At 38.6% G+C, this 27,086-nt stretch overlaps 1 protein-coding gene across 2 annotated transcripts in view; it reads right to left on the reverse strand.

The window, feature by feature from the left end:
• The window catches only part of PSD3 (pleckstrin and Sec7 domain containing 3), a 796,422-nt gene extending 769,734 nt beyond the window's left edge, over window positions 1-26,688 (reverse strand). Inside the window, exons 1-2 of one of the 2 annotated variants that reach the window (XM_045458150.1) lie at window positions 26,642-26,688; window positions 20,754-20,815 (exon numbers count right to left, since the gene is read on the reverse strand). The gene's annotated coding sequence lies outside the window, so the exon portion shown is untranslated. Of the gene's footprint in view, window positions 1-20,753; window positions 20,816-26,088; window positions 26,170-26,641 lie in introns of those variants that run through there. The other variant, XM_045458143.1, reaches the window with a different exon arrangement.
• Window positions 26,689-27,086: the final 398 nt, after the last annotated feature.

A 27,086-nucleotide genomic window follows, 5' to 3' on the forward strand; every position in this document is an offset into this window, starting at 1 on the left:
GTCAAAATCTAAAAGCAAAAGAATGTTGTAAAAGTTTTGTAAAGGAAAATCTTTAAAAAGAAATTTTATATATGGTCAGAAGGTCTAAGGTTAAACCTTTAAATTATGCTAAATTAGCCACTATCTTACAGACACAAAATAAAACCCTGGTGGCCTTCCTGGAAAGATTGAGAGAGACTCTCATGAAATATATGGCTATCTCCCTAACACCCCCAAGGCTGTGATGATTCTAAGACAAATTTTTCACTCAATTGGTCCCAGATATTAGGAGAAAACTGCAAAAGCTGGCTGTTGGTCCAGAAGGAACCCTGGAGGAGCTCTTATGAGCTGCCAACTGGATGTATTACAACGAAGATCAAAAGGAGAATAAAAAAACAAACAAACAGAAAAGGAGGCTTTAAAAAAAAATCTGAGGCCTTAGTTGTGGCCTTATGTACTATGTCAAACCGGACTTCTCGAGGTCCTGGCACCAAGTGTCATTTATATGGCCATTCAGAGCATTAAAAATGAGAACATCCTCAGAGGGGACAACCAAAATGAAAACCCCATAAGCCATGCCCCTTGTGTGGAGACAATCACTGGAGATCTGAATGCCTTTGGGGACCTCTGTCTGTGAGGGCTCAGATAACCAATGCCCCTGGAAGGGACAAACGGGGGCCTGGGGCTCTTCACAGTGGCTCCCCTAAACCAACTGTCTATCAGAAACCCAGAGCCTCAGATGACTCTAAATATAGAAGGAAAACTGGTTGACTTCTTTCTTGATACTAGAGCTACCTTTTCTGTCCTTTCCACTCCAAGCCAACTATCCAAACACAGCATGACAATTAGAGGCATCTCGAGAAAATTTATAACTAAATTTTTCTCGTAGCCTCTGGGATACATATGGGGAAAACTAATTTTTTCTCATTCTTTCTTGATAATCCCAGAGAGCCTTACTCCCTTGCTAGGAAGGGACATTATAACTAAATTAGAGACTATAGTACTACTAACTCCAGAACAAATAAACAATTGTATGAGTTTTGGGGAATTACTGGATATTACAGGCTATAAATACCAGGGTTCAGAAAACAGTTTGCCTGCTATATCAATTATTAAAGGAGACTCAATCCCACCTACTCTCCCAAGAAAATAAACTGGGGTCTGACTCATAGACACTGTCTCCAGCCCTTAAAATGGTTATAAACAGAGCAGGGCAATTACTATGACCGAGCTCACAGAGCTAAAAGATCATTAAAACACAGCATCAGACCTTTCATTTAAGGAGTCACAAAACTTACCAAATGGCCCAAAGAATATTTACTGAAAAAAAAAAAAAATTGTCAAGGACAGTTCAGCAAGTAGTATCAGCCTGTAAAGTAAGTCTTAAAAGCAATCCTCTCTAGGGGCACCTGGGTAGCTCAGTCTGTAAGTGTCGAACTTCAGCTCAGGTCATGATCTCACAGTTCGTGGGTTCGAGCCCTGTGTCAGGCTGTGCTGAACGCTTGCGCAGAGCCTGGAGCCTGCTTCGGATTCTGTGTCTCCTTCTCTCTCTGCCCCTTCCCCGTTTGCACTCTGCCTCATTCTGTCTCTTAAAAATAAATAAATGTAATAATAATAAAGAAAAGAAGTGTGTTAAAAACAATCCTCTCAACCACAAACTTTCTCTCCCAGGCAATCAAGGAACTGAAGGCTATCCAGGCTTACCTAAAAAATTGCAAATTAATAATGGTAAATGCCTGCCTTGACTCTTTCTCTAATAGAACTCCTGGCTCTTGGAAAAGTTTTACACCTCAAAATAAAGCCAACTGGTTGGCTTCTGGTTATACTAGGCAAAACTCTAAATAACACCTCACAAGCATTAGATGCTTTAAAAACATTTTTTAAAATTAAGTTAGGGTCAAACTCTTGAAAATAGAGCCACCATTAATTAATACTCCTGCTCCTCCATCAGCTGGGTTATGAGAGATTCCCTGGCATGTGTTGTGTACAAAGTCAGGGTCTCTCCTAGATTGTTTGACAGATTTGGAAACTGTGGACATTATCTTATGATGCCATCTTGTTGATCAGTATAATCGTTGTGTTTTTCTCTTTTTGTCTGCTAAAGTTTATGCTGCCTCATGCCTGGTAGCCTTCCTGTAGAACCATACTGTGGGCGACTCAACTGACCCTTGGGTAGACTGTAACTGCTGTACTTCTACACCATCCCTTATCAGTTTGAAGAAGCCAGAACAGTCATCATCCCTGTTCCCTAAGAGCAGTTATAGGCCATATTCCAGGGGAGAAATAAATAGGGAAAGGGTTAACATTAGGCAGGGAGAGATAGGGACCTTTAGGGAGGCAGACTGCAGCTGCAAGTGGGAGGCTAAAAAAGCAGATGGGGTTCTCCCCTTATAAAATCCTTTATGGGCACCCTCCCCCCCCCCATTACCAAGTATTAAGGGGAGATCTAAATGAGATAGGCAATCTAACCCTAAGGTAACAGATGTGGGCCCTTGGCTCTACCCTAACCACCTTACACCACTGGGTTAGGGAATGATTACCTGTAACTCTGACACAGATACTGACCCCTTTAAACCAGGAGATGCAATATAGATAAACAAATGAAATGTCCAACCCCTAAAACCTCTCTGGAAGGGCCCATTCACTGTCATTTTGTCCAGTCCTACTGCAGTAAAGGTAACTGAGGTGGGTCCCTGGATTCACCACAGCAGAGTGAAGCTGGCATCTCGAACTGGGAGTGTACTCCTGATCCATCAACACCATGCAAACTGACCGTACAGAAGCATGCTGCAACTCCAGAGGCTCTGGTATACTGCAGCCCTGCTTTAGTCACTCTGGAAGCTGGCTAACCTACGCATGGCAGAAGCTTGAGGAATCGATGGTATGGTGAAACAAAAGACTGCCCTTATTTTCTATATCTGTTTCCTTATTGTGATGCAATGTCACCCCTGTGTCTCACTGTTATTGTGATTCTTGCTCTAGATTGACAGAGTCCACCCTGGCTGGTTGGAAGTGTGGTGAGAGGTTTCTGGTAGTACTCACCTTCTTTTTAGGGATAGGATGCTTTGTTGATGCCAATATAGGAAAACAATGGCCACAGAGACTAGAAAATTAGAGGGTATTGAGGAGGCACCTTTTGGGATGAGCACTGGGTGTTGTATGGAAACCAATTTGGCAATAAATTTCATATATTGAAAACAATGAAAAAAAAAAAAAGAAAATTAGATCCCCACACAACTTATAGTAAAACAAAATACCCCAGTCCTGCTACTAGGGTTTGGCTCCTCGCAAATGTAATTATTGGAAAAAACTGTCTTGCCTGGTGGGGGAAAAGTTCATTGTCGTCTCTGTTAAAAACTTAACATGCTAGGGGCGCCTGGGTGGCTCAGTCGGTTAAGTGTCCGACTTTGGCTCAGGTGACGATCTCGCAGTCCGTGAGTTCGAGCCCCGCGTTGGGCTCTGGGCTGATGGCTCAGAGCCTGGAGCCTGCTTCCGATTCTGTGTCTCCCTCTCTCTCTGTCCCTCCCCCATTCATGCTCTGTCTTTCTCTGTCTCAAAAATAGATAAACGTTAAAAAAAATTAAAAACACACACACACACACAAAACTTAACATGCTGGATTGGGAGAAAAAATATTGTTAAAATGTCAATACTACCCAAAGCAATCTACACATTCAATGCAATACCAATAACAGTTGCACCAGCATTCTTCTCAAAGCTAGAACAAACAATCTTAAAATTTGTATGGAATCACAAAAGACCCCAAATAGCCAAAATAATATTGAAGAAGAAAACCAAAGCAGGAGGCATCACAATCCCAGACTTTAGCCTCTACTACAAAGCTGCAATCATCAAAACAGCAGGGTATTGGCACAAACACAGACACATAGACCAACGGAATAGGATAGAGACTCCAGAATTAGACCCACAAATGTATGGCCAACTAATGTTTGACAAAGCAGGAATGAGTATCCAACAGAAAAAGGACAGTCTCTTTAACAAATGGTGCTGGGAGAAATGGACAGCAACATGCAGAAGAATGAAACTAGGCCACTTTCCTTACACCATTCACAAAAATAAACCAAAATGGATGAAAGACCTGAAAGTGAGACAGGAAACCATCAAAACCCTAGAGGAGAAAGCAGGAAAAAACCTCTTTGACCTCAGCCTCAGCAATTTCTTACTTGACACATCTCCAAAAGCAAGGGAATTAAAAGCAAAAATGAACTATTGGGACCTCATCAAGATAAAAATCTTCTGCACTGCAAAGGAAACAATCAACAAAACTAAAAGGCAACTGATGGAATGGGAAAATATATTTGCAAATGACATCTCTGACAAAGGGCTAGTATCCAAAATCTATAAAGAACTCACCAAACTCCACACCTGAAAAACAACACAGTGAAGAAATGGGCAAAAGACATGAATACATACTTCTCTAAAGAAGACATCCAGATGGCCAACTGGCACATGAACAGATGCTCAACATCACTCCTCATCAGGGAAAAACAAATCAAAACCATACTGATATATCACCTCACACCAGTCAGAGTGGCTAAAATGAACAAATCAGGAGACTATAGATGCTGGCAAGGATGTGGAGAAATGGGAACCTTGCACTGTTGGTGGGAATGCAAACTGGTACACCCACTCCGGAAAACAGTGTGGAGGTTCCTCAAAAAATTAAAAATAGAACTATCCTATGACCCAGCAATAACACTGCTAGGAATTTACCCAAGGGATATAGGAGTGCTGGTGCATAGGGGCAATTGTACCCCAATGTTTATAGCAGCACTTTCAACAATAGCCAAATTATGGAAAGAGCCTAAATGTCCATCAACTGATGAATGGATAAAGAAGATGTGGTTTATATATACAATGGAATACTACTTGGCAATGAGAAAGAATGAAATCTGGCCATTTGCAGCAATGTGGATGGCACTGGAGGGTATTATGCTAAGTGCAATAAGTCATACAGAGAAAGACAGATGCCATATGTTTTCATTCATATGTGGATCCTGAGAAACTTAACAGAAGACCATGGGGGAGGGGAAGGGGGGAAAGTTACAGCGAGGGAGGGAGGCAAACCATAAGACACTCTTAAGGACTGAGAACAAACTAAGGGGTTGGGGGAAAGGGGAAAGTGGGTGATGGACAGGGAGGAGGGCATTTGTTGGGATGAGCACTGGGTAGTGTATGGAAACCAATCTGACAATAAATTATATCTAAAAAATAAAAATAAATAAAAACTTAACATGCTTAGGTCAAAGATTTTATAACTCAACTGCCTGGCAAACCCAGTGGTGGGGGAGCCCAGATCTTCTAGAACCGGATTCCCCCTGCCCCCTTGTCTAACTTCTCTCCTCTCTGAGAGGCCTGAGACAATGTCAATGCAGCCATCGAATGGCAGGCCCCAGGTAGACTATACTAGCTATGTGGAAGGACAGCCTATACAGTACTTCCCTCAGGCTGGTCAGGGTCATATGTGCTGGAAACTATTTGTCCATCTTTCTTCCTGCTCCCACTTAGAGGAAAACTTTTGGGGGTTCAAGTGTGTGGGGACAGGGAGACTAAAAAAAAAACAGTGTGCCTTACAAATTGACAGTTCAAAAGATAATAAATGGCCTCTGAGAGTATAATCCAATATTATGGCCCTGTCACCTGGGCAGAGGATGGGTCCTGGGGCTACGGCACTTCCATTTACATGCTAAACCACATAATCAGACTACAAGCAGCTATAAAAAATTATAACCAATAAAACTGCCAGAGCTCTTAACTTACTAGCCAAGCAGCAAACCAAAATGCACAATGCTATCAAAATCGCTTGACGTTAGATTACCTGCTTGCTTCTGATGGAGAAGTTTGTAAAAAGTTTAACGTAAGCAACTGCTGCCTGCAGTAAATAATTTATCCTTTTGTCAAACCTAAGAAATTTTGTTATAATGCAGTTTACTAAATAAACCATTTGGCTGAGAACACTTATAAAAATATAGCTACAATATTTCAGTTTTTGCATCATTAAACTTGTAGTACAGAGAGAGATACAATCAATCAATTAATAATTTAATGCCTACTAGCGGGAGCCTGGGTGGCTCAGTAGGTTAAACATCTGACTCTTGGTTTTGGCTCAGGTCATGATCTCACGGTTTGTGGGTTTGAGCCCCACATCAGGCTCTGTGTTGACAGCTGCAGAGCCTGCTTGGGCATCTCTCTCTCTCTCTCTCTCTCTCTGTCCCTCTCTCTGCACTTCCCGTTTGTTCATGCTTTCTCTCTCTCTCAAAATAAATAAATAAACATTAAAAATAATTATAATAATAAATAAAAAATCATATATATATTGGCTTTTGCATGTGGTGTTTGCATATAGCTGTTTTTAAGCTACATTTTGGAGACAGTAGTATTAAGAGTTACACTGTTTTGAGCACACACCACTGGGCAATAAAGAAAGGAACCTGGGGGCATCTGGGTGGCTAAGTCCGTTGAGTGCCTGACTTCAGCTAAGGTCATGGTCTCATGGTTCATGAGTTCAAGCCCAGCATCAGGTTCTGCACTGACAGTGCAAAGCCTGCTTGGGATTCTCTCTCTCCTCTCTCTCTGCCCCTCCCCAACTTGTGCCTTCTCTCTGTTTCTCAAAATAAATAAATAAACTTAAAAAAAAAAAAAGAACCTGAAAATTTTGTGGGAAAACTAGAGGAGACTTCAGTTTGAGATTGAGAAAAAAGAATAAAGAAAAAAATAGAGAAAAAGGTGACGTTGAATAAGCTGGAAAATATAACAGACTAGGTCTATTCTAGTCATAGCTATAAAATAAAAGGTTTCTCATATGCAGCTGAACAACCGGTTTATGACTTCATAGTCATTTTATATATGAGAAGAAGAAGCGGGGGTGTAAGGTAGAATGAGGAGGTAGAACAATAGGGATCAAAAATGAAGGGAGGGAAAGAGGCAAAGGCTAAAAGGACTTCCTGGCTCTCTGTGCCTCTCCCTGGTGGCAGCTGTTACACCAGCACTCCATATCTGCTTGAGAGGGGAAGGGAAGCAATCCAGATGAGGCAGCTCAAAGAAAGAACATGCTTGACAATCATAACCAAATGCAATGTTACTGATTTGTTTTCCCAGGTTTTCCCCTAAGATTACTTCGTTAACATAGACCCAGGTCTACACAGTAGGGATTGTTTAGCTCTTGTAGCCCCAAGCTGCATGTTACAGGGGATCAAATGTTTGGAAAGAAAAATATGTGGGTACTTCTGCTACTATGTGTGTTTAATACTCAAAGCAATTCCATTGTTCATAAGCCTCTGCATAACAATAGTCAGAGCTAACAGTCCCATAAAAGCAGAGTCCATGTGCACTGTGGGGCTTTTCTTCCTCTGGTGGCACGCGTCTACCAGCCTCTGCTGGATAGGCTTCCACAGACAAACCCCTGGTTCAGTTATGGTGGGGCCATCTTTGCTCACCTTTTTTTACAGTGTGTGAGCTTTTGCTTGCCACAGCTCCTCAAGCTCTTATCTCTTTTGACACTTGGGCTTTTAAAAAGTTGAATTAGCACATATTAAATATTAAAAGAGAATGTTAGAAGAAGAGTGGTGGTCTTCAAAAATCATAACCATTTAAATTTTTTTTAAAAGTCAGGCAAAACCAATAAAAACATATTGTGGGGCACTCTTACACCCTTTCTCTGAATAGTAACTTGGGGAATTTGAATTGTGTTTAAATTCCAAAAGTAAAGTGTCCAGAGAAAGACACTTGATTTGGCTGTTGATCAGCTGACACTTGATCAGCATGTACTCATTTAATCCTGTCATCAGGGCAGATGACCATTAATTGAATATTGTGATGTCAAATAGGCCACCCAGATTGAAAATGTAGGTGGACTGCTGATTAGACAGGCTTTGTATATAAATGGATCTGGCCTCAGCAATAGCCATCTGACATCAAATCTCATGGTCTGTTTACAAAGGCAAAACCAGAGAGAGCTGTCCCATAGCAGCAAATAACTGAGAAAAAGGTGATTCGTTTTGTTTCAGGTGTTTTATACATACTGTGTTATACTTTTGAGGTTACAGGGAATAGTTGGTTTTTAAAATACATTTTTTCTCAGTATGTGTTCTTCATCAAAAATTGAAATTCCCACATTTAATCTTTTAGTGTCTCTTGCATATGCCAAAGCAAAAATAGAAACTAATTTAAATCACCATGTATAATATTCATGTTGTAACATTATAATTAGAGCAGTGGTTCTCAAAGTGCAGTCTCTGTATAAGTAGCATCAGCATCACCTGGGAACTTGTTAGGAATGCAAATTCTCAGGCTTCCCCAGGACCACTGAGTCAGAAACTCTGGAGGTGAGGCCTAGCAATCAGTATGGAACAAGCCCTCCAATTGATTCAAGGCAAAGTTTGAGAAAAACATTCTCATTATTTATTACTGCTTACAGTGAAATCATTATAAATTGAGCAAAAGGAAACTACCGAACTGCACATTCTTTTGTCTGTTCTCACATCTGCTATTCAGCAAGATGGATAATTTTGGAACTGTGTTCATATGTATCTAAAACATAAACCCTAGATTCATTCCACTGGAAAGAGAATTATGAGATGATAGATACCCTCCTGTTTGCCATTCAATTTCTAAAGAAGCAATAGATACTGAAAAAAAATTTGCAGCTGAGTTGCAAACATTGTAGATTATTCAAAAGGATGGATGTTATGTAGTTTAAGACTCCGGATGGCGTTTCATTAGACTGGGCAGTTTAAACTCCCACAGTAATTAGTGAGTACCCTGATCAAAAAGAAATGTGAAGCAAAACTAAACACAAAGGAATAAATGTTCTGTTTGGGTATAAATGGATGGAAATATTTTTGGAGATTAAATGAAAGAACAAACAATATATAATATCATTAGCATAATCAATCCTTTCCCACCCAAGCACTTCCATTTTAAATTAAAACTTTTATTTCAGTGTAAACCCTCGAAACTATCTAGCATATACAAAACTAAAAAATAAGGTAAAGAAAAGAGTCTTCTGATCATTCTTTACGATCTAAAAGAATGACTGTAAATAAATGTCCCTTGGAGAATTATCAAAAGTGTCCACATTCCTCTAAAAATTAAGTGTCAAAGAAGGAAAACCAAGGGACTGTTTGAACCTGAGAAAATCGGTATCTTTACCTCCTTCAAAAAAACCCCCTAGTACATTGAGCTTGTAATGAGTGCTAGAAATAAACTTTATTAACACCTGTGAACAATGCAACATTAAATGAATTTTGAAACTCTTAAAACTCTCAACTACTTCTCTAGGGTCATAAGTTTCCCTCTTTACTGATACCATGGGGCCAGAGAGGACCTTGGAAATTCTCAGAGCTTTTGTGATAGGTTTTCTGCTCTCCTTCTCCCTCGGGGTCATGAGATGCATCTTACACTATGTTTCATACTTCTTTGCTATTTTACAAGTTTTTCTCTTTCAGTTTACTATGTGAACAACTTTTGTCATCTGTTTCCTCTGTTCATTAGAAGGAAGTTGAATGTGCAGTTAGGGGGAGGGAGAGTTTAACAGTTTCCAGTAAAATAGTCCCATGAGCAAGAAGGAAGGGCAGAAAACAAAAAAAAGTAGAAAAGGAAGAAAGAATTTGCTGAAATGAGAAGTAGGCAAGTAAATACAGTGTCCACATACAAATCTGTAGCATAAGTGAGTCATCTAACTTTGGAGAAGCTGTTAAGGGGAATATACCCAGAGACTACAGGAAAGCTTCACTGAGTGATTTCCTGGACATTTCTCATAGTGAAGAGATACTGTGTAACTTGTAACATATACCATCATTTTCTAAATAATAGATACAGTACTTGTGCATCAATACTTTATGCAATGACTCTTCACTAGAATGAAATGTGCTGCCATGTCCTTCACTGAGAGACCAGACTCATACAGGCACATGGACGGAAGGTAGTGCAAATGCTCACTTGAGTTAATCTGAAGAGTCCAGACGCAAAATCTGCTCCAAGTTTTCACATATTTTCATAAAGACCCTCTTTTGTTCTGATCCACTTCAGTAAGCCAAAACATGACAAAGAGAATGACCAAGGCTTTTGCCAAAGGTATCTTCTTTCCTCTATTAGGGCAAGGCAGGAAGGAAAACAAAAATAGCAACTTCTGGATGTGAGTGTGATATTTTTGAAACTTTATAATTTCTGTAATCCCATAGGGAAAAAGAGAAAATGGAAACCAATGAGCGATCCATGCCTTAAAGCGTCACTGGAAAGAACACAGTAGGAGCCATGGCCAAGCCGCCTCCTCAATCCTGACTAAAATCAACCCCAGGACAGAACCATGGGTGACATTTAAGGGTGAGACTAGTAAGAGGAGAAGAGAGCTGCTTCACAAATCCAGGGGAGGAGTTTCAGAAGGGAGGGCTGCAGTAAGGTCCAGTTAGCTGACCACTCAGAAGGAGATTGGATTTGAGATCACAGATGATCCTTGCTATGACAAATTCAGTTGAGTGATGGGGATGGAAATCAAGTTGAAAGTCACACGAGAGATGAGGAAGCAGTGATTGTAGAAAACTCTATCAAGAAGTTGGCAATGAAACAAAGCAGAGGAAAGAGGAGGTAATTGGATGGAGACTGTGACCTTAGAGAAGGCTTTTGTGCAAGGTTAACACTTGTACACATTTATAGGCAGGGAGAAAGGAAAAACTAGAGAAATTGAGTACAAAAATTAATAACATAAATCCCAGAGAAGGTAGGAAAAAGAGAGATTATTAGCAAAGATGAAAAAAATGGTTTTGGGAAAGAAATGAAGGATTTCTTTTCTTCTAAGATAGGAGGGAGAATAAGATGGGTAAACATATGGTGGTAATTTTGGAAGCAGACAAGAGGGAAATTGTGGCATGATTGTCCTTCATATCTTCTTTTCTGAATAAGCTAGGAAGCCAGGCTCTCTGCAGACATGGCTAGTGGAGATGAAAATGGGGGTAAACTGAGTTTACATACAGATGTTATGGACACTGGTCTCTAGGGACCAAAGCTTATTAAAGAAAGAAAAATTGTAAAATAAATAAGTAAATAAGTAAGAAGCTTCTTCCTCTACTCATTACATTATCATTTCAAAATGATACTTTGAAATAAGGAGAAAAATGATATCCAAGCCGGAGCAGAAGTAATATTCATTGGCACCACTTTTGTCTAAAAGAGAAATCACAGCTGATTGAGACAGATCTCAAAATGGGATGCGGTTATCTCAGTTGTTCCCATAGGGGACAAAAGTAACATTGGTCCAAGGCAAAGTGATTATTATCTTCACTCTTGGACTCTTTCAGTCCTATCTGTGGAGAAAGCCTGTCATAGCCCTACCTCAGGTGTCAATGGCTGGCTTGCTTGGCTCAAAAGGGGGAAGCTGCCCCAAGTGTTGCACTTAAATCCCTTTCAAGGTTCTAATTTCCAGCGTCTGCCAAGGAAAGAGGAACACGATGCCAAAATCTACTGCAAGCCAAAGGAAACAAACAAATCTCAGGTCACATACACTGCTTTCTGGCTGTTTCCTACAAATCTCAGAAAACAGTAAGCTCTAAGCTACAGTTTTATTAAAAATGTGAAAACATTCAGCTTACCATATGGACACTGACCCAATGTGTACATACCTTTATAAAATATTAAGCCTGAAAATGTGTGCTATCACAAAAGTTTTAAGTATATACATAATATCACAGAACACTGGTTATACGTTTCCAATCAAGAAGCTGAGCTGCCACAGGTAAAAAGGGATGAAGGTTGATACACAGGTGAGCAATGCATACTTTCCAGCTAAGAAGTAATACACTTAGTTATAATCCAGCAAATTATCCTTTTCTAAAAATATGGTAAGAGAGGAAAAATATTTATTAACTCTTGAATAACCACATAAGCTGATAAAGAGCAAGATTTAAAGAAACTCAAACATCCACGTATACTGGATACCTGGGTACTGGATACTCTGAACTAGAATTCAAGCTTCCTAGTTCTGACTTTAAGAAAAGACTCACTGAGCCTTTTATTAAGATCAGAAATATAATCTATTCTTGTATATCACAATATATTATATATGCAGCAATCTTGCCGGACAAGAAAGCTTATTAGTTCTTTATTCTTTTTTTAATGTTTATTTATTACTTTGAGAGAGAGAGAAAGATAGAGAGCAAGCAGGGGAGGGGCAGAGAGAGAGGGAGACCTCTCCCTGAATCTTCTTTTCGAGGAGAAAGTTACTGTTCTTCCTCTCTGCTCTCAAACCCTAAGTGTTTTCTTCCTTATGGTTAGCAGAACAAAATAAAGAAACAGCAACAACAAAAATCCCATGGTACACACTACATTTTCCTTTGTCTTTCTTTTGTTCTATCATAAAAGAATTGCCCAGGCAATTAAGTTACTAACTTCCTTTGAATGCCTCCCTTCTTTATTTTCAAACTGTATGTTGTATCAAATATTTCTTTGCTTAACTTTGATACTCTTACTCCTAAGAGAGTTCTTTTTTTCTTTTCCAGTTTTACAGAGATATAACTGACATACAGCACAGCATAAGTTTAGGGTGTACAACATTGTAATTTGACTTAAATAGATCATGAAATGATTAAGAGACTTATTTTTAATTTTTTTTTTAATGTTTTATTTAAGACAGAGACAGAGCATGAGTGGGATGGGGCAGAGAGGGAGGGAGACACAGAATCTGAAGCAGGCTCCAGGCTCTGAGCTGACAGCACAGAACCCGACGCAGGGCTCGAATTCACGAACCATGAGATCATGACCTGGGCCAAAGTCAGATGCTCAACCGACCAAGCCACCCAGGTGCCCCTTAAGAGACTTCTTAAATGTCAAGCTTTTTTTTTTTTTCCTGAAGATTTTAAGTTCAAACAACACACAAAAGCTGTTTTTGGCCAAGCTATCCAGTAGTTTCTTAAAATATCTTTTTAGAAAAAAATAATTTAAACCATTTTGTTACACATTCCTTTTTTTCCCACCATCAAATTTGTTGACTATTCCCATTTTCACCCATGAGTATATTAAAGCAATTTTATATTTCTCAAAATTTATTTATTGAAGCAACTTCATTTTTATTCCTAGTCATTTGAAGTCCCTACCTTATAAGATAGTTGTGAAAATTATATGATTAATATTAATTAATTACATGTATATAAAACACTTAGGAAAGTGCCTACGGTAAATAAGTGCTATAAAAATGTTAGCTGCTCACTTTCAACAATAGCCAAATTATGGAAAGAGCCTAAATGTCCATCAACTGATGAATGGAAAAAGAAATTGTGGTTTATATACACAATGGAATACTATGTGGCAATGATAAAGAATGAAATATGGCCTTTTGTAGCAATGTGGATGGAACTGGAGAGTGTTATGCTAAGTGAAATAAGTCACACAGAGAAAGAGATGCCATATGTTTTCACCCTTATGTGGATCCTGAGAAACTTAACAGAAGTCCATGGGGGAGGGGAAGAAAAAAAAAGGTTAAAGAGGGAGGGAGCCAAACATAAGAGACTCTTAAAAACTGAGAGTAAACTGAGGGTTGATGGGGGTGGGAGGGAGAGGAGGATGAGTGATGGGTATTGAGGAGGGCACCTTTTGGGATGAGCACTGGGTGTTGTATGGAAACCAATTTGACAATAAATTTCATATTTTAAAAAATGTTAGCTGCTATTAGTATCTTTTTAAGAGTTATTAAGAAAACATTGAAACATTGATATATCAAAATAGATATATTTTGATGATTGGTCTGTATTTTCTGCCTAAGAAATCTATGCTCGTTTGTTTGTTTTCTCAGAGAAGTCATTTGAAAGCTAAAAGTGTTTAAGATATTAAACTCCTTGTTTAAAAGTGAGCAGAGATTGTGGCTAACTAAAAATTTGCTATCAAAACTTCAGACATATGTATGTATATGGGAAAGAAAAAAATGTAATGCTAAATATGAGGTTTAAGCTACAGAGGGACTTTGTTTACTATCATCTCCTAAATAGATTCCTCAAATTCTAAACTATCAGTTTATGCTGATGTTTCATCCAACAAAATATTGAGATCATATCATTCATGAACTTGCCTGAAGTATGGCTCCAGTAAAACCGTGTGAGTGATAGTCTGCTTTTTTATAATAGTTATAAAATATAAAATTTTGTAAAAATCATAAAATATTGTAGCATTTTACTACATTGTGCAGATTATATAGTCTTTGGAGTGCAGGGAGTAGGAGATGAAACTTTCATAAGTGGGGATTGCATGGTACACTGTAAAAGAACATGTCTCAGAAAGTACATGTCTCATTCAAACTATAGGTGTGCTATCTCCAGGAGCACACCTAGGAAGAAACCAAACAGCTTTGGAAGCCCAAGCATGTGGTCTGTCACTTGAATGGTGGGGATTTTTTTTCCCTGTGAATGTCTACTGATTACATTTAAGTGTTTCAAAAGAAACTAACTAAAGACTTCATGTAAATTTTTAAAAATTCAATTCTTGAAAGAAAAACATAAAATAACCCATTCACTTTGAAAATTAACAACTCATGATGCAGAACCTTACTTAAAAACAAAGTAATCTAGGAATGCCTGGGTGGCTCAGTTGGTTAAGTGTCCAGCTTCAGCTCAGGTCATGATCTTGAGGTCTGTGAGTTTGAGCCCCATGTGCTGGCAGTTCAGAGCCTGGAGCCTGCTTTGGATTCTGTGTCTTCCTCTCTCTCTGCCCCTCCGCTGCTTGTGCGTGCATGCTCTCCCTCTCTCTCTCAAAAGTAAATAAACATTAAAAAAATAATAATCTAAAATATATTTAGAAAGGCAAATAGGGTCACAAACCATTGCAATATCTAAGATTTTGAAAACTAGTATTTTCTGACTTGGGAGTGATTATCAAACTCACTAAGAAAGCATGTTGTTAATGAATATTTATTGACATGGAAAGATGTTCATGATATTTTGGAAAGTAGAAAAAACCCAGGATGTACAAAATAATTCACATTTATTTCATTATTTGTAAATAGGTATAAATAATGTCTAGAAGTTTCTATATAAAGATATTAATACTGGTTATCTCCGGGTGGAAACCTGACAATATTTATTCATCCTCTATTATGTGTGGGCACTTGTCATGTTATTTATCCTTATAATAACTCTGTGAAGTGCTGAAGGCCTACAGTGTAGGGACCAATGTAGGTGAGCAAGCATATTGTTTTGCACAAATTGCCATTTAGTAAATGATGGGTATTTTTATTATCATCTTATTATTTTAATATTATTTATTATTTTATAGATTATCTTTGTTTTGTAAGTTGAGACAGCATAGGTGAAATGGCACAAAGGCCATTTCAGTCAGACTGCCCAGGTTTGAATCTTTGCTGTTAGATGGGTCACCTTGGGCAGGTCATTTAATCTCTGATATTCAGCTTCTTCACTCATTAAATGATCACAGTGATAGCAATTATAGTTACTTCATAGGATAGTTGTGGGAATTAATAAATTAATCCATATAATGTGCTTAGAACAGTGTCTGGTGTATAGCAAGCACTCAATAAATGTTGGCTTTTATTCTCACTTAATCTTCATAATGAATCCATATGGGGGTATAATCATTTTAATTTTAAAGATGAGAAGATTGAAACTCAGAGAGGGTGAATAATGGAATGATGGTTGCTGAGAGTAAAGACATCTGAAAATATGAGTCACTGAATGGGTATCCAGGAATAAGGCAAAGGGCTCAGCAGCTGGGTTGTAAAAAGAACTGAAGAGGCACCAGGGATGAGTTTTTGCCAGTTTCCTGTCCATGCGTATGGTGAATTATGCCCACACATATGCATATATACATCTGCATTATGCTCCTGGGGTCCTTCTTGAAGGTCATGGTGAAGCAATAGGATCAGGGAAAGTACCTGGTCTTGGGATTGAATCCTTGCTCCACCACTAGTTAAGTGACTCTAACGTCTACAACCTCTCTGAGTCGAAGATCCTTCACTTGGCAAAAAGGGGTCATAACATCCACCTCATGAAGTCAGTATAAATTAAATTAAAAACAGCTACCATATAATGAATGCCAGGTGTGCAAAAGGCACCTTAAAAGTTACTTTACATAAATTCCATAGTAAGCTGTCAAAAAATGCTAGTTTCCCTCTCCACCCTCCTTCCCTTTCCCAGTTGAATGCCACATACACATAAATAATGGTTCTTTCTTTCCTAATGCTAATCAGGGAGACATTTTATTCATTCACAGTTCACCCAGCTTGGTTCATTCAGCTGCCCCTGGGCCTCCGGTACCAGGCCAAGCACTGGATGGTGAGAAGGAAAACCCATCATCCCAGCTCTGGAGTGGAATTCAGTCTAGTTAGGGGAAGTCACATATGTCAGTCAAGTACAATGTGATGCAGGACACCCATGACAGGCACATGTTATTTTTTAAGGGTTAATAGCATTTCATTCCAAGCTGCAAACTCTCCCTGAATAAACCTTTCCTCCTTCTGCTTTCTGCTACCAGAGAATATCATTTCTGAGTTTTGTGACCATTGCAAGGATCATTAGCACCTGTCTCACTTTCTAGGAACGTCTCCTCCCATTGAACAGTGGTTTTTCTCTTCCTTCAGACTTCTCTGTTGCAGCAAAAGGGAACAGTATCATGTTTCTCCTGCACATAACTTCTTTTCCCCGCTTTAAAACTTCTCTCAAGGGCTGGAAACTATAGAAGCTATAAATTAGGTCAAAGGATCCAGAACACAACACTAAGAAGAAAACAGCTGGGGAAGTGTGACCAAAGATCTGTATGTTTCTAATATGTACACGCTTCCAGGGTGACCAAAAGGGATGAAAAGTTTTTTTTAAGTTGATTTATTGGGGCACCTGGGTGGCTCAGTCAGTTGAGCATCCTACATCAGCTCAGGTCATGATCTTGCAGCTTGTGAGTTCAAGCCCCACATCAAGCTCTGTGCTGACAGCTCAGGGCTTGGAGCCTCTTTGAGATTCTATGTCTCTCTCTCTCTCTCTCTCTCTTCCCCTACCCTGCTCACACTCAGTCTCTCTCTCTCTCAAAAATAAATAAACATTAAAAAAATTAAAATGTTGATTTGTTTATTTTGACAGAGAGAGAACACACATGCATTCTCTCTCTCTCTCCTTCTCTCTCTCCCTCTCCCTCCCTCCCCCCATCTCTGTCACACACACACACACACACACACACACACACACACACACACACAGGAGTGGGGGAGGGGCAGCAAGAGAGGGAAAGAGAGGATCTCAAGTAGACTCCACACCCAGCACGGAGCCTGATGCAGGGCTCTATTTCATGACTGTGACATCATGAGCTGAGCTGAAATCAAGAGTCAGATGCTTAACCAACTGAGCCACCCCAGTGCCCCAGGGATGAAAACTTTTGTAGCTAAAATTTAGTTAGGTAATAAAAGAAGATGCTTATGATTGAAGCCTCTAAAATAATGGGGGAGTTTATCTTTTCTGTAGAAATTTCCTAGAATGACATAGAAAGAGTGCTTCCTAAAAATGGAGAAATGTATAACATAACTTTTTAAATAAAGATCTACCCTCCTCCAATTAGGGAGATGCATAGACAAATAACATTCAGTTCATACAACAAATATTTATGGAGTACCTACTCTGTGCAAGGGTTAGAGCCCGAGGCACATAAGCAAACAGTCAAAACCTTGTCCTTGTTGGGCTTGTACTCTCATCAGGGGAGGCAGACAATAAACGTAATACTACACAAAGCATATCTTAGAATGTAATAATTGGTACTGAAAACACAGCTAATTAGGAAATAGAAATAAGTAGGGTGGTGATGGAGACGGGAGATTGTAATTTTAGATAGGATGGCCAAAGTAGGTATTGCTGAGGTGTTATTTAAGGAAGAACTTGAAGTAGATGAGAAACTATGTCAACATCTGGAGAAACGTGTTCCAGTCAGATAAAGCAGCCAGCATAAGAACCCTGAGGTAGGAATGTGCCTGATGTATTTGAAGAACTATAAGGAGACCACATTAGGAAGAGGTGATGTAAGATAGATGATCGTGGGGAGGTCATTTATTGGCAGGACTGTTTTTTACTCCAAGTGAAACAAGGAGCCATTGGAAGGGTGTGTGTGTGTGTGTGTGTGTGTGTGTGTGTGTGCAACAGTATAATGTGACCTGACTTACGCTTTAAAAATGGTCATTCTGGCTGTTGTGTTGAAAATATACAGGGAGGGACATGTGATGAAGCAGACAGACCACTTACTTCAATCATCCAGGTGGGAAACTATGGTGGCTTGAAGCAAATGGTCAGATTCTGGATACTTTTGAAGGCAGAGTTGACTAAACTCGCTGAAAGATTGAATGCAAGGTGTGACAGAAAAAGAACATCAAGAATGACTCTGAAGTTTGGGGAAGGTTAGAGATGCCATTAATGGAGAACGTTTGCAGACAAAGAAGATTTAAGGGTAGTGCCAAATTTGAGAAGTCCATTAGACATCTTGGTGACTTTGAACTGTGTCAGTTTAGCTAAGAGAGAACCACATTTCTCAGGATTTCCTTCTCTGTATGGCTCTGGGTTAGGTAGACCACAAGATAATCTCTGGGCTTCACTTTCCATGTGTATGAAATGAGGGAGATGGAATAGATTTCTTAAGGTAACTTTTAGTCCACCATATAAGATTTTACCAAGAGTTTGCTTTCCCACAGTGTGAGGAGGAGAGTTTGCCTGATCTGTTGCAACACCTTTAGGCCACCACATCAATGCACATCAGTGAACTCTCTGTTAGCAGAACAAGTTCAGAGTCATTCATCACAATTCCTTCCTTTCAACCTGCCCTATTCTGTTTTTAAGTCATCATCAACTTTACTTCCAGCTTCCAATTTCTCTCTTTGCCTTGATCCTTAGAAGTACATCCCTCTCTTACTGTGATCTTAGTGTTCTAGTATTCTGATTCTCCACTTAAGTCTTCTCCCTGCTCCTGGATTGAAATCAGCGGCCACCCCAATAAGCCTTGTTTTCTCTCATGACCAAAACCCTTTCTGTCATTGCTTGGGCAAGACTAGCCCAATTATAGCATTCTTAAATTTCACTGCCTGACTGTATTTATTTGCAAAGGGCAGGAAGTATTTTGTCTTCTCTCCCTCCATACACAGACACCCTATACAAAGCTCAAACTGAGAGGTCTTGAATTGAGACTGTTCTTTTCATGAATATCCTGAGATATGGAGTGTAGTGTTAGAGTAGTGGAAGTCCTAGCTTCAAAGGCAGCTATAGTTCAAAGACCTTTGTCCCTTCTGCTTGTGCAAGTGCTTTTCTTCAAATGTTCTCCTTATGCAAAGGAGTGGTTCTTTCACCAGCAATTCTGCATAAAATTGCAGGGGGTTCATGTCAGGTAGGCCTTCTTACCCTTACCCAGGGATGAAGCCTCTAGAATCCCATAGATCTCCTGAGGGTTTTTGTAACTTGGCCAGAATCCTTCATGGGAATTTCATTTCCTACTTTTCATACAAAGAGAGAGCATCCAGAAAAGATACTGAGAAGCCTCCATTCCTTCCCTCATCTCAGGGAAGTGAAATTCCCAGGACAGAGAAGGGAAAAAAATCCCATCTCCTAACTGCAGGAGTGCTTCTTGGGAAACTTATCTTTTCAGTCCATATCCACAAAAAGTACATCAAACACACTCTGGACTCCCCTCTCCCAAAGCTTGTCCTTGAAATCTCACTCCTATGCTTCTATCTTGCCCATTTATCTAACCAAGATTATGGAATTAGTCTGAAATTGTATTCACAGTTTCTAACACACTTATGCTTAATCATGCTTATTAACGACACAAATGGTAATATTTATTCTTTTGGGGAATATATAGCATAACATGAGTGACACACTTTCTAATCTTTTTTTCCTAATTATTTATAAACTGTGCATTTTGTGTGGTCATCAGTTGTCCTTAAAGGGAACATTGAATTTCCTGTGCTAGGCAACTGCTCTGCACTGGGCAGTTGGTTATCTGATATGTCTGGTTAACAAGTTTCTCTTTGACATTTAATAAACTGCAACGATTTCACATGTAGATATCTCCCCACTTGCTTCATGAGAGCAAAGGACCGTATAAAGGCCAATTTAGCAGGTTTGGTTACAAAAATAAAGGCAATTTTTATGGACTAATAGAGAGTAAAATGTTGTCTTTTCTGCCTCTGTTTTTTTTTTTAAGTTTAAATGTCCAGGTTTTCTGTGGAAACACATGATATATTATTCTAATATTTTTGCTGTTACAATTTTATTTATAAGTTCTTTGTCATCAACTCAATGCCCTGGTTATGGTTTCACCTCTTCAACACTGAAGATATTATTAAATAAAGGACAAAAATCAAAGTTTTTTTAAAAATGGAATGAGATCTCCTAAAATCAGGATAGGCTTGAGTTTTCCAAAAAAAAAAAAATCATGCCTCAGTTTATGTTCATGCAAACTCTGCAGATCCAACCAGTCAATATTTCAAAATATACTCAAAGAAGCATGATTCACTGCTTCAACCACCCAGCCACTGACAATGTGACTTTATGCTAGAGCAGATTTAAATGGTAGAGCCAAGAATATTTTTCTGACCCTCTTTCCTCCAAAGGAAAACATAAAGCAGCCTGACAAAATACCCTAAATTGCCTCTCCCACCACGTGAGAATTATCTCTACACAGTCATGGTTATAAAAAGGATAGACTTGTTTTAAGGACCCAACATTTCCTCCTAAAATATATTCTTACTAGTGTTTTGCTTCACACAAAACTTTCTGTGTGAGACAGTGACTTACCAGGCTTGCTTCTTGTTAGGTCCTTGAAGAGGTTCCTCTTTGCTTTGAGGTTGTGTCTGAAACTTAAAATATAAAATGCATTCAGTTAAGCTGTCTGGTGTGAGTGACTTTGGAACTCCACAAAAGGGTGAAAATCCCAGTTGTTCTGTCTGTAAAATCTCAAAAATACTTTCTTTCTCATTCTCCTTCTCTTCTACACTTCAGTCCATGATGAAAACTACACAATCTTTGCTTAATTGTCAAGGAAAAGGTGTAAAATATACATATATCAAGCAATCAGGAATCATCAATTACAAAATTATTTAAAAGCTTCTTCAAATAGACGTGGCTACCCCATTAGCTCTTTGCTTGTTTCTGTTTGTCAAAAGAATAGGTTTTTTCGATGCTGGATTAATGTAAGTGCAGCACTAGCCACTTCTGCTAGCTGAGAGAGAGAGAGGGTGATTCTAAAAGGAGCCAGAGGGTAATCAGACCCTTTGGCTCTGACAATTAACCCAAAGCACGCTACAGGAAGTGCACTGGTTAGCTAAAGTTAGAGAAACAGTGGCCTCTTATGGAGCCCCAGATGTCACACTGATTATATACGGTGTGATAACTTGTAGTTTATTTTGACAGTCGTTCAAGTAAGAATGCAGAGTGAGAGGGCTACAATAGAAAAGCCATCTCAGGCCCAATTATTTCATTTTTCTAAGTAAAGCCATGAAGTTCCCATTCTGTTACTATCCTCTACTCTTCCTTCCCAACAGTGCTTATCTTCCTCCTGCAATGCATTTTAAAGATATTCTAAATGAGGCAAAATATTCTAATGAGGTTCAGTTTTTGAAAAGTAATGTTGATGTGAAATTTTTGTTTTCCTAATGTTTCTAGCATCATCTACAGTGATACCATAAGCAAATGATCTTACAATATTTACTTTGACAACCTATATAGACAAACGACTTACAACTGGAGAAGCCCTTTCATCGCTATATGAAGCAGTTTTGTCCACTTGGCAAATATCACAAGAATAAGTGCAAGAATCACAAATACTGAGAGATGGCAAGAGTTGGTGGGCAAGTTCTTCCACTGTTTGCTATGTTCATCAATTTTCTCTTGTGCTATTTTTACAAATGTGAGCACAGCCAAAACAATTAGCATATGTGAGTCTACCCAAAGTCTAGTAACAAGCTGATCCTAAAGAAAACCAGACAGAGATTGCATTCTGACCCTTTTCAGGTTTGGTATTTATTGGGGTTTGGGGACCTTTGTATTTAGAGAACTCTGAACCTCTCCCTGACAGACTCTAGTGTGCTTCACCTGTGATATGGCAGAGTGACATTCAGAACAGACAGTGATGGGAAACATGGTAAGGCCAATGTAAATGGCAGGGAGAAGAAACAATATTTTGAGAGAGTTCCCTGAATTTTAGTAGAACATATTTGGTGAAAACAATATCACATAGGTAAATGTAAAATAAATTCCAAGATAAACAAAAAGGAGGGTTCCAACTGTCAGAAACTTATCTACCTATTGAAAATTCCATGGTTTTTGATTTAAGTGATAGTACAAGGTCATGTGAAATAACATATTTAGAAGAAAAGTTTGAGTCAAAGACAATTTTACCACTTCATATTGCCTCACATAAGCAACCCTGTCATGTCCTGTTAACTGAGCACAAAGCCAGGAACTATCATGGATCAGTGTCAATATCAAGATTCTAAGAATTATTCTACTGGTTTTCAATTATATTCTTCAAGGCCACATTTGTGTTATTTCCTTTCCTAGAAATATTTTGTTTAGTTATACAAATGTTCATTAAAAATTCTCAAAACATACATGTTTCATAATGTCACTGGATAGTCCATTTCCACTTATGCCTGAATGCACAGTCAATGAAAACATTTTATAGTCGTAATGGAAAACCAAGAAGAATCCTGGCAAAGGTCTCCTTGAGGTTATCAAACCTAATGAAAAACTTTGTACAATGCAACACTGTTTGTAGTTGTGACATACTGCATTCTTGCATACTTCCGGAGTTTCTTCTGTATTTATCTGAGCTGTAAGCATTTTCCAAAGGTCAAACTACCTTGCAGAGAAGCGTTCTGATTTTCTTCCAGCAAAGGCGTACATCTCTGCTCTGCTTTTGCAGTACTTCAATCTTCTTCAGCTCTATTCCCTTTTTCCTATGGTCACCTCTTCATCTCTGCCATTTCTCCAAATCTACCCTACTCCACTGATATTTTCCAAGTCAAATAGAGAAGGATGTACCTATTATATATTTTATTCTTAAACAGTTACAAGGGACACAACGCATCTAAAGATTTTAAACAGTAGTAGCTGATCTCATTTCTTTTTCTTTTTTGCTTAATACTTTTTCTTAGTATAAAAAAAAGCCTCATTGTACAAAATTTGGAAGATCCAGAAAAGTACAAAGTACAAAAGTGATAATACAAATCAGTCATATTACCATCAGCCACAGAAAATCACTCTTAGTGGTTTGTTCCAGTCCTTAGAAAATATATTTATTTTTGGGGCGCCTGGGTGGCGCAGTCGGTTAGGCATCCGACTTCAGCCAGGTCACGGTCTCGCCGTCCGTGAGTTCGAGCCCCGCGTCGGGCTCTGGGCTGATGGCTCAGAGCCTGGAGCCTGTTTCCGATTCTGGGTCTCCCTCTCTCTCTGCCCCTCCCCCGTTCATGCTCTGTCTCTCTCTGTCCCAAAAATAAATAAACGGTGAAAAAAAAATTTAAAAAAAGAAAATATATTTATTTTTTAATAATGTTCAGATAATATTGTGTCCTGTTTTCTCTACCTATCTTTATATTTTGAATATTTGTGTTTCTATGTTTTTCAAAAGTGATTTTCATTACCACATAATAGTCATAATTTGTTTGCTTCTTCCTCCATTGTAGAACATTTAGATATTTCCCAATTTTTCATTATTTTAAATAATGTTATTGAAAATATCTTTCTAGACACTTAAAAATTTTCCCTCTTTATTAAAGCAACTGATTAATCCAATAGTTCTACATATATAACAAGTTTCAGTCACATGTGACGTGAGGGTTGCTCTCACATCCTGCCATGACATTTTCTTCAGATGAGGGGCCCAGAGAGATCATGTGACTTGCCTGAAGTCACAAAACTAGTTATTTGAAATTTGGAATTTTTTGACTTTTTTCACTGTCTTCATCTCTCAAGTTCAGTCAAACACTAAGTCTATCATTTTGAATTGTCTTTTTTTAACCCATTTATTTTAATTTGATACTAACTGTTGCTACCCTATTCAGGCCCTTATAACCACACCCCAAAGCCACCTAAATGGCCTTCCTGCCTCAGGAACCTCCCTGTTCTACTCTTGTCTGTACACCTGCACACTTACCAGGTGGATATTTCTTTATGCCATTATCTAGCTCATTGACTTCTTAGTGAAACTCGACATGTAATATAAAACCCTTTGCTTGGCTCTCAAAGCCCTAATTCCTGCAACCAATCTTACCTCATCCATTCCCTTCTCTGTTCACTTTCCCATTCTTGGCTTCTTGCCTTCTCCTTATAGTATTTACCCTATTCAGAATACTCTGGTTTCCTTTCATCTCTTCAAATTTTACTCAATCCCCCAAGGCCCAGTTCCAGTCTCATTTGCTCCATGAAATAGAATGAGTTTCTCATTGGATCTGACCAACTTGCATTCCCATTGGATTTGAAGTTGGCCAACTTACATTCAAAACTCTGCTTTGCTGCTTTTGCTGGAATAGTTGAGGGGACATAATTAACTCCTCTGAGCCTATTTCTACATACATAAATATGAACAATTATACTAATACCTGCCCTCCATCAACATCCCAGGATCCTAAGAAGGATTGAATGTGTGTTACAAAGTTTTGGTAAGCTGCCAAGTGCTATATAGATAAGAGAAAGTATTGTCTACACTTTGAAACACTTTGGTATCCAGGTCTGTACCAAATAATATAGCACTGAATTATGTTCTGTCGTCATATTCTCTCATCATTTTATATTTGTTAATCATTTTTCCTCAGCTTGGCTGTAAAGTCTCTGAATGCAATACAGTATCTTATATTACTTCTATAATCCCCGGAGCGTATCACTGCGCACCGTCTTAATGCTGCTAGTCTAATCGAGAGGAGTTATATAGCTGGTAAGGTCTAGCTATGGTTCACATTGGGATTTAGATATAAATGAAAGAGCCCCAGCTTTCTGTAAGTCATCTGGAGGAGGACAGTCTTACACTTTGGGGAGTTCTAGAAGACTGGGAGCAAGGTTAGTATACACCTTTGTGAAGACTGTGAAAATGTACCCTTAATTTGGATCTTGCCTTTCAGAGATATTCACTGAACTTTCACAGTCACCGTTAGGTGAATGTAAAATACACATTCTGAAATCAGAGAACAGAAGCAAGTATGTCTTGTAGACATCTGGGAATAATACCCAGATCTTTGGATATCTTTATCAGAAAGCTCAGGTTACCTAATAATGATATGTTGTTAAAGATGGTCTGATGATCTGCTTATAAATTACTCATTTAGTCTGAAATTCATTTGTCAGTTTTGATTATCTAATTACTAGAGACATGAAGAACATTTACCCCAAGAGCCTTATCCTTAAAGACACTAGGTTATAGTTAGGGTTAGTGAGAAGAAATAGGTACCCAGTTGGGGTTACAGTTAGGTTGGTGGTTAGTGTTAGGGTTAAGGGCTCAGTTGAAGATGAGGTACAGATCTAGGTGTACAAACGTAGATTCCTGCTAGAATTAGTGTTACACTTGGAGTTGGGTTTGGGACTAGAGTTAGGGTTAAGGCTACAATTTAGGGTTAGAGTTAAGTTTAGGGTGAGGTTAGATTCCTGGATACAAAGGACAATTTTACAAAAAGGTATTCCTGAAAATTCCACTTTGGATAGTAAAAGATGAGAGGCTTCAGTTTTCCAAATCCCAAGAACTAGTAAAGCACTGTTGGTAAAGAACATTTTACAGCGTTCCAAGATTAAATGAAACTATACAGTTTTCCATACTTTTCAGAGTGTTTTTAAATCTCTAATACTGAAAAGGCAAGCAACACTTTTAATATCAATGTTAACACCTCCAAGTTCAATTTGCAGATTGTATTCAGTTTGTACTGCCCTCTTCCCCCACTCATGTGTGCCCAATCCCTGACATAAAAACTGACACCATTAGAGAAAAAAAATATGATCTAGAATTTCTATTACCAACATTTCTATAGAAAACTGTATCTTAAAATAAACTATATTTTTGAAGTACTAGTCAGTTGTCCAGTGCCATAAACAGAAAACACAATCTGTTTTTAATAGAATCATGTTTCCAAATTGTTATGTCACTCACATCTTGTATTTCCAGTCCAGACCTCTGTCTCAGACTTCAAACTTGGATTTCTAATGAATGAATGATGTCCCCACATGGCACCTAAATTTCAACAGGTCCAAAAGTGAACCCATTGTTTTGATAACCCTCACCCAGCTCACCTGCTTTTCCATTCCATTTAATGGCAGTACTATTTTCCAAGTGCTCTAAAACAAAAACCTTCTCTCAACTCTTTTTTCCTCACTTCCCACTGTCCCACTCCACTGTAAACATTCTTTCAAATCTTTCCTCCGTACTCCCTTTCTGTCTTCAGTTAGGCTTTTACCATCTCTTGCCTAAATCATTGCAATAGCCTCTTAAATAATCTTCAAATAATTTCTCTAGTTTCAAGTTCTTCCTTGTCCAATCTATCTCTCTACATTGTCACTAAAATGTAACACCTTGCTAAAAATATTTCCTTGATTGCCTTTTAGAGCTTCTTCTTTAAAAACTTTCTCACTGCTTTCTTCCCCTGGAATTTTCTAGCTCCTCCTTCCCATCACACCATACTTTGCACATCTATGGTTGTACTTACCACACTTTATCACACTGGTCTCCCTGGAGTATATGGTAAACTTCTGGAAACTGAGACTATCTCATTCATTCATACACTACAGTGCACTGAACCATGTGGTGAGTGCCCACAAAACTTTGCTGAAAGAAAATAGCTTACAGGATGAAGTAACTCTCACAGATCCTCTTTATATATCAGTACAGCCAGTCCCAAAATAAAACTTATGCTGTGTAAGGTTTCTTTAAAAAGCACACCCTGCATCTTAACAGGAAGTTACAGATTAATAAACAGCTGACAGAACAAACTAAATAGCATCCAATTAATCACCAGTTGACTGTTCAATTGCTGCTAACTAGATGCGGGGAGAGAGTAAAGATGAAGAAAAAACATTTATTCTTCATTGATAGAAGATTTTGCAAGATGCTCCAAAGCTCTGGGTAACAGAACATTACGTATTTCTCTACAC

The sequence above is a fragment of the Leopardus geoffroyi genome, chromosome B1 (genome assembly GCF_018350155.1).
Source record: "Leopardus geoffroyi isolate Oge1 chromosome B1, O.geoffroyi_Oge1_pat1.0, whole genome shotgun sequence".
Classification (NCBI taxonomy): domain Eukaryota; kingdom Metazoa; phylum Chordata; class Mammalia; order Carnivora; family Felidae; genus Leopardus; species Leopardus geoffroyi.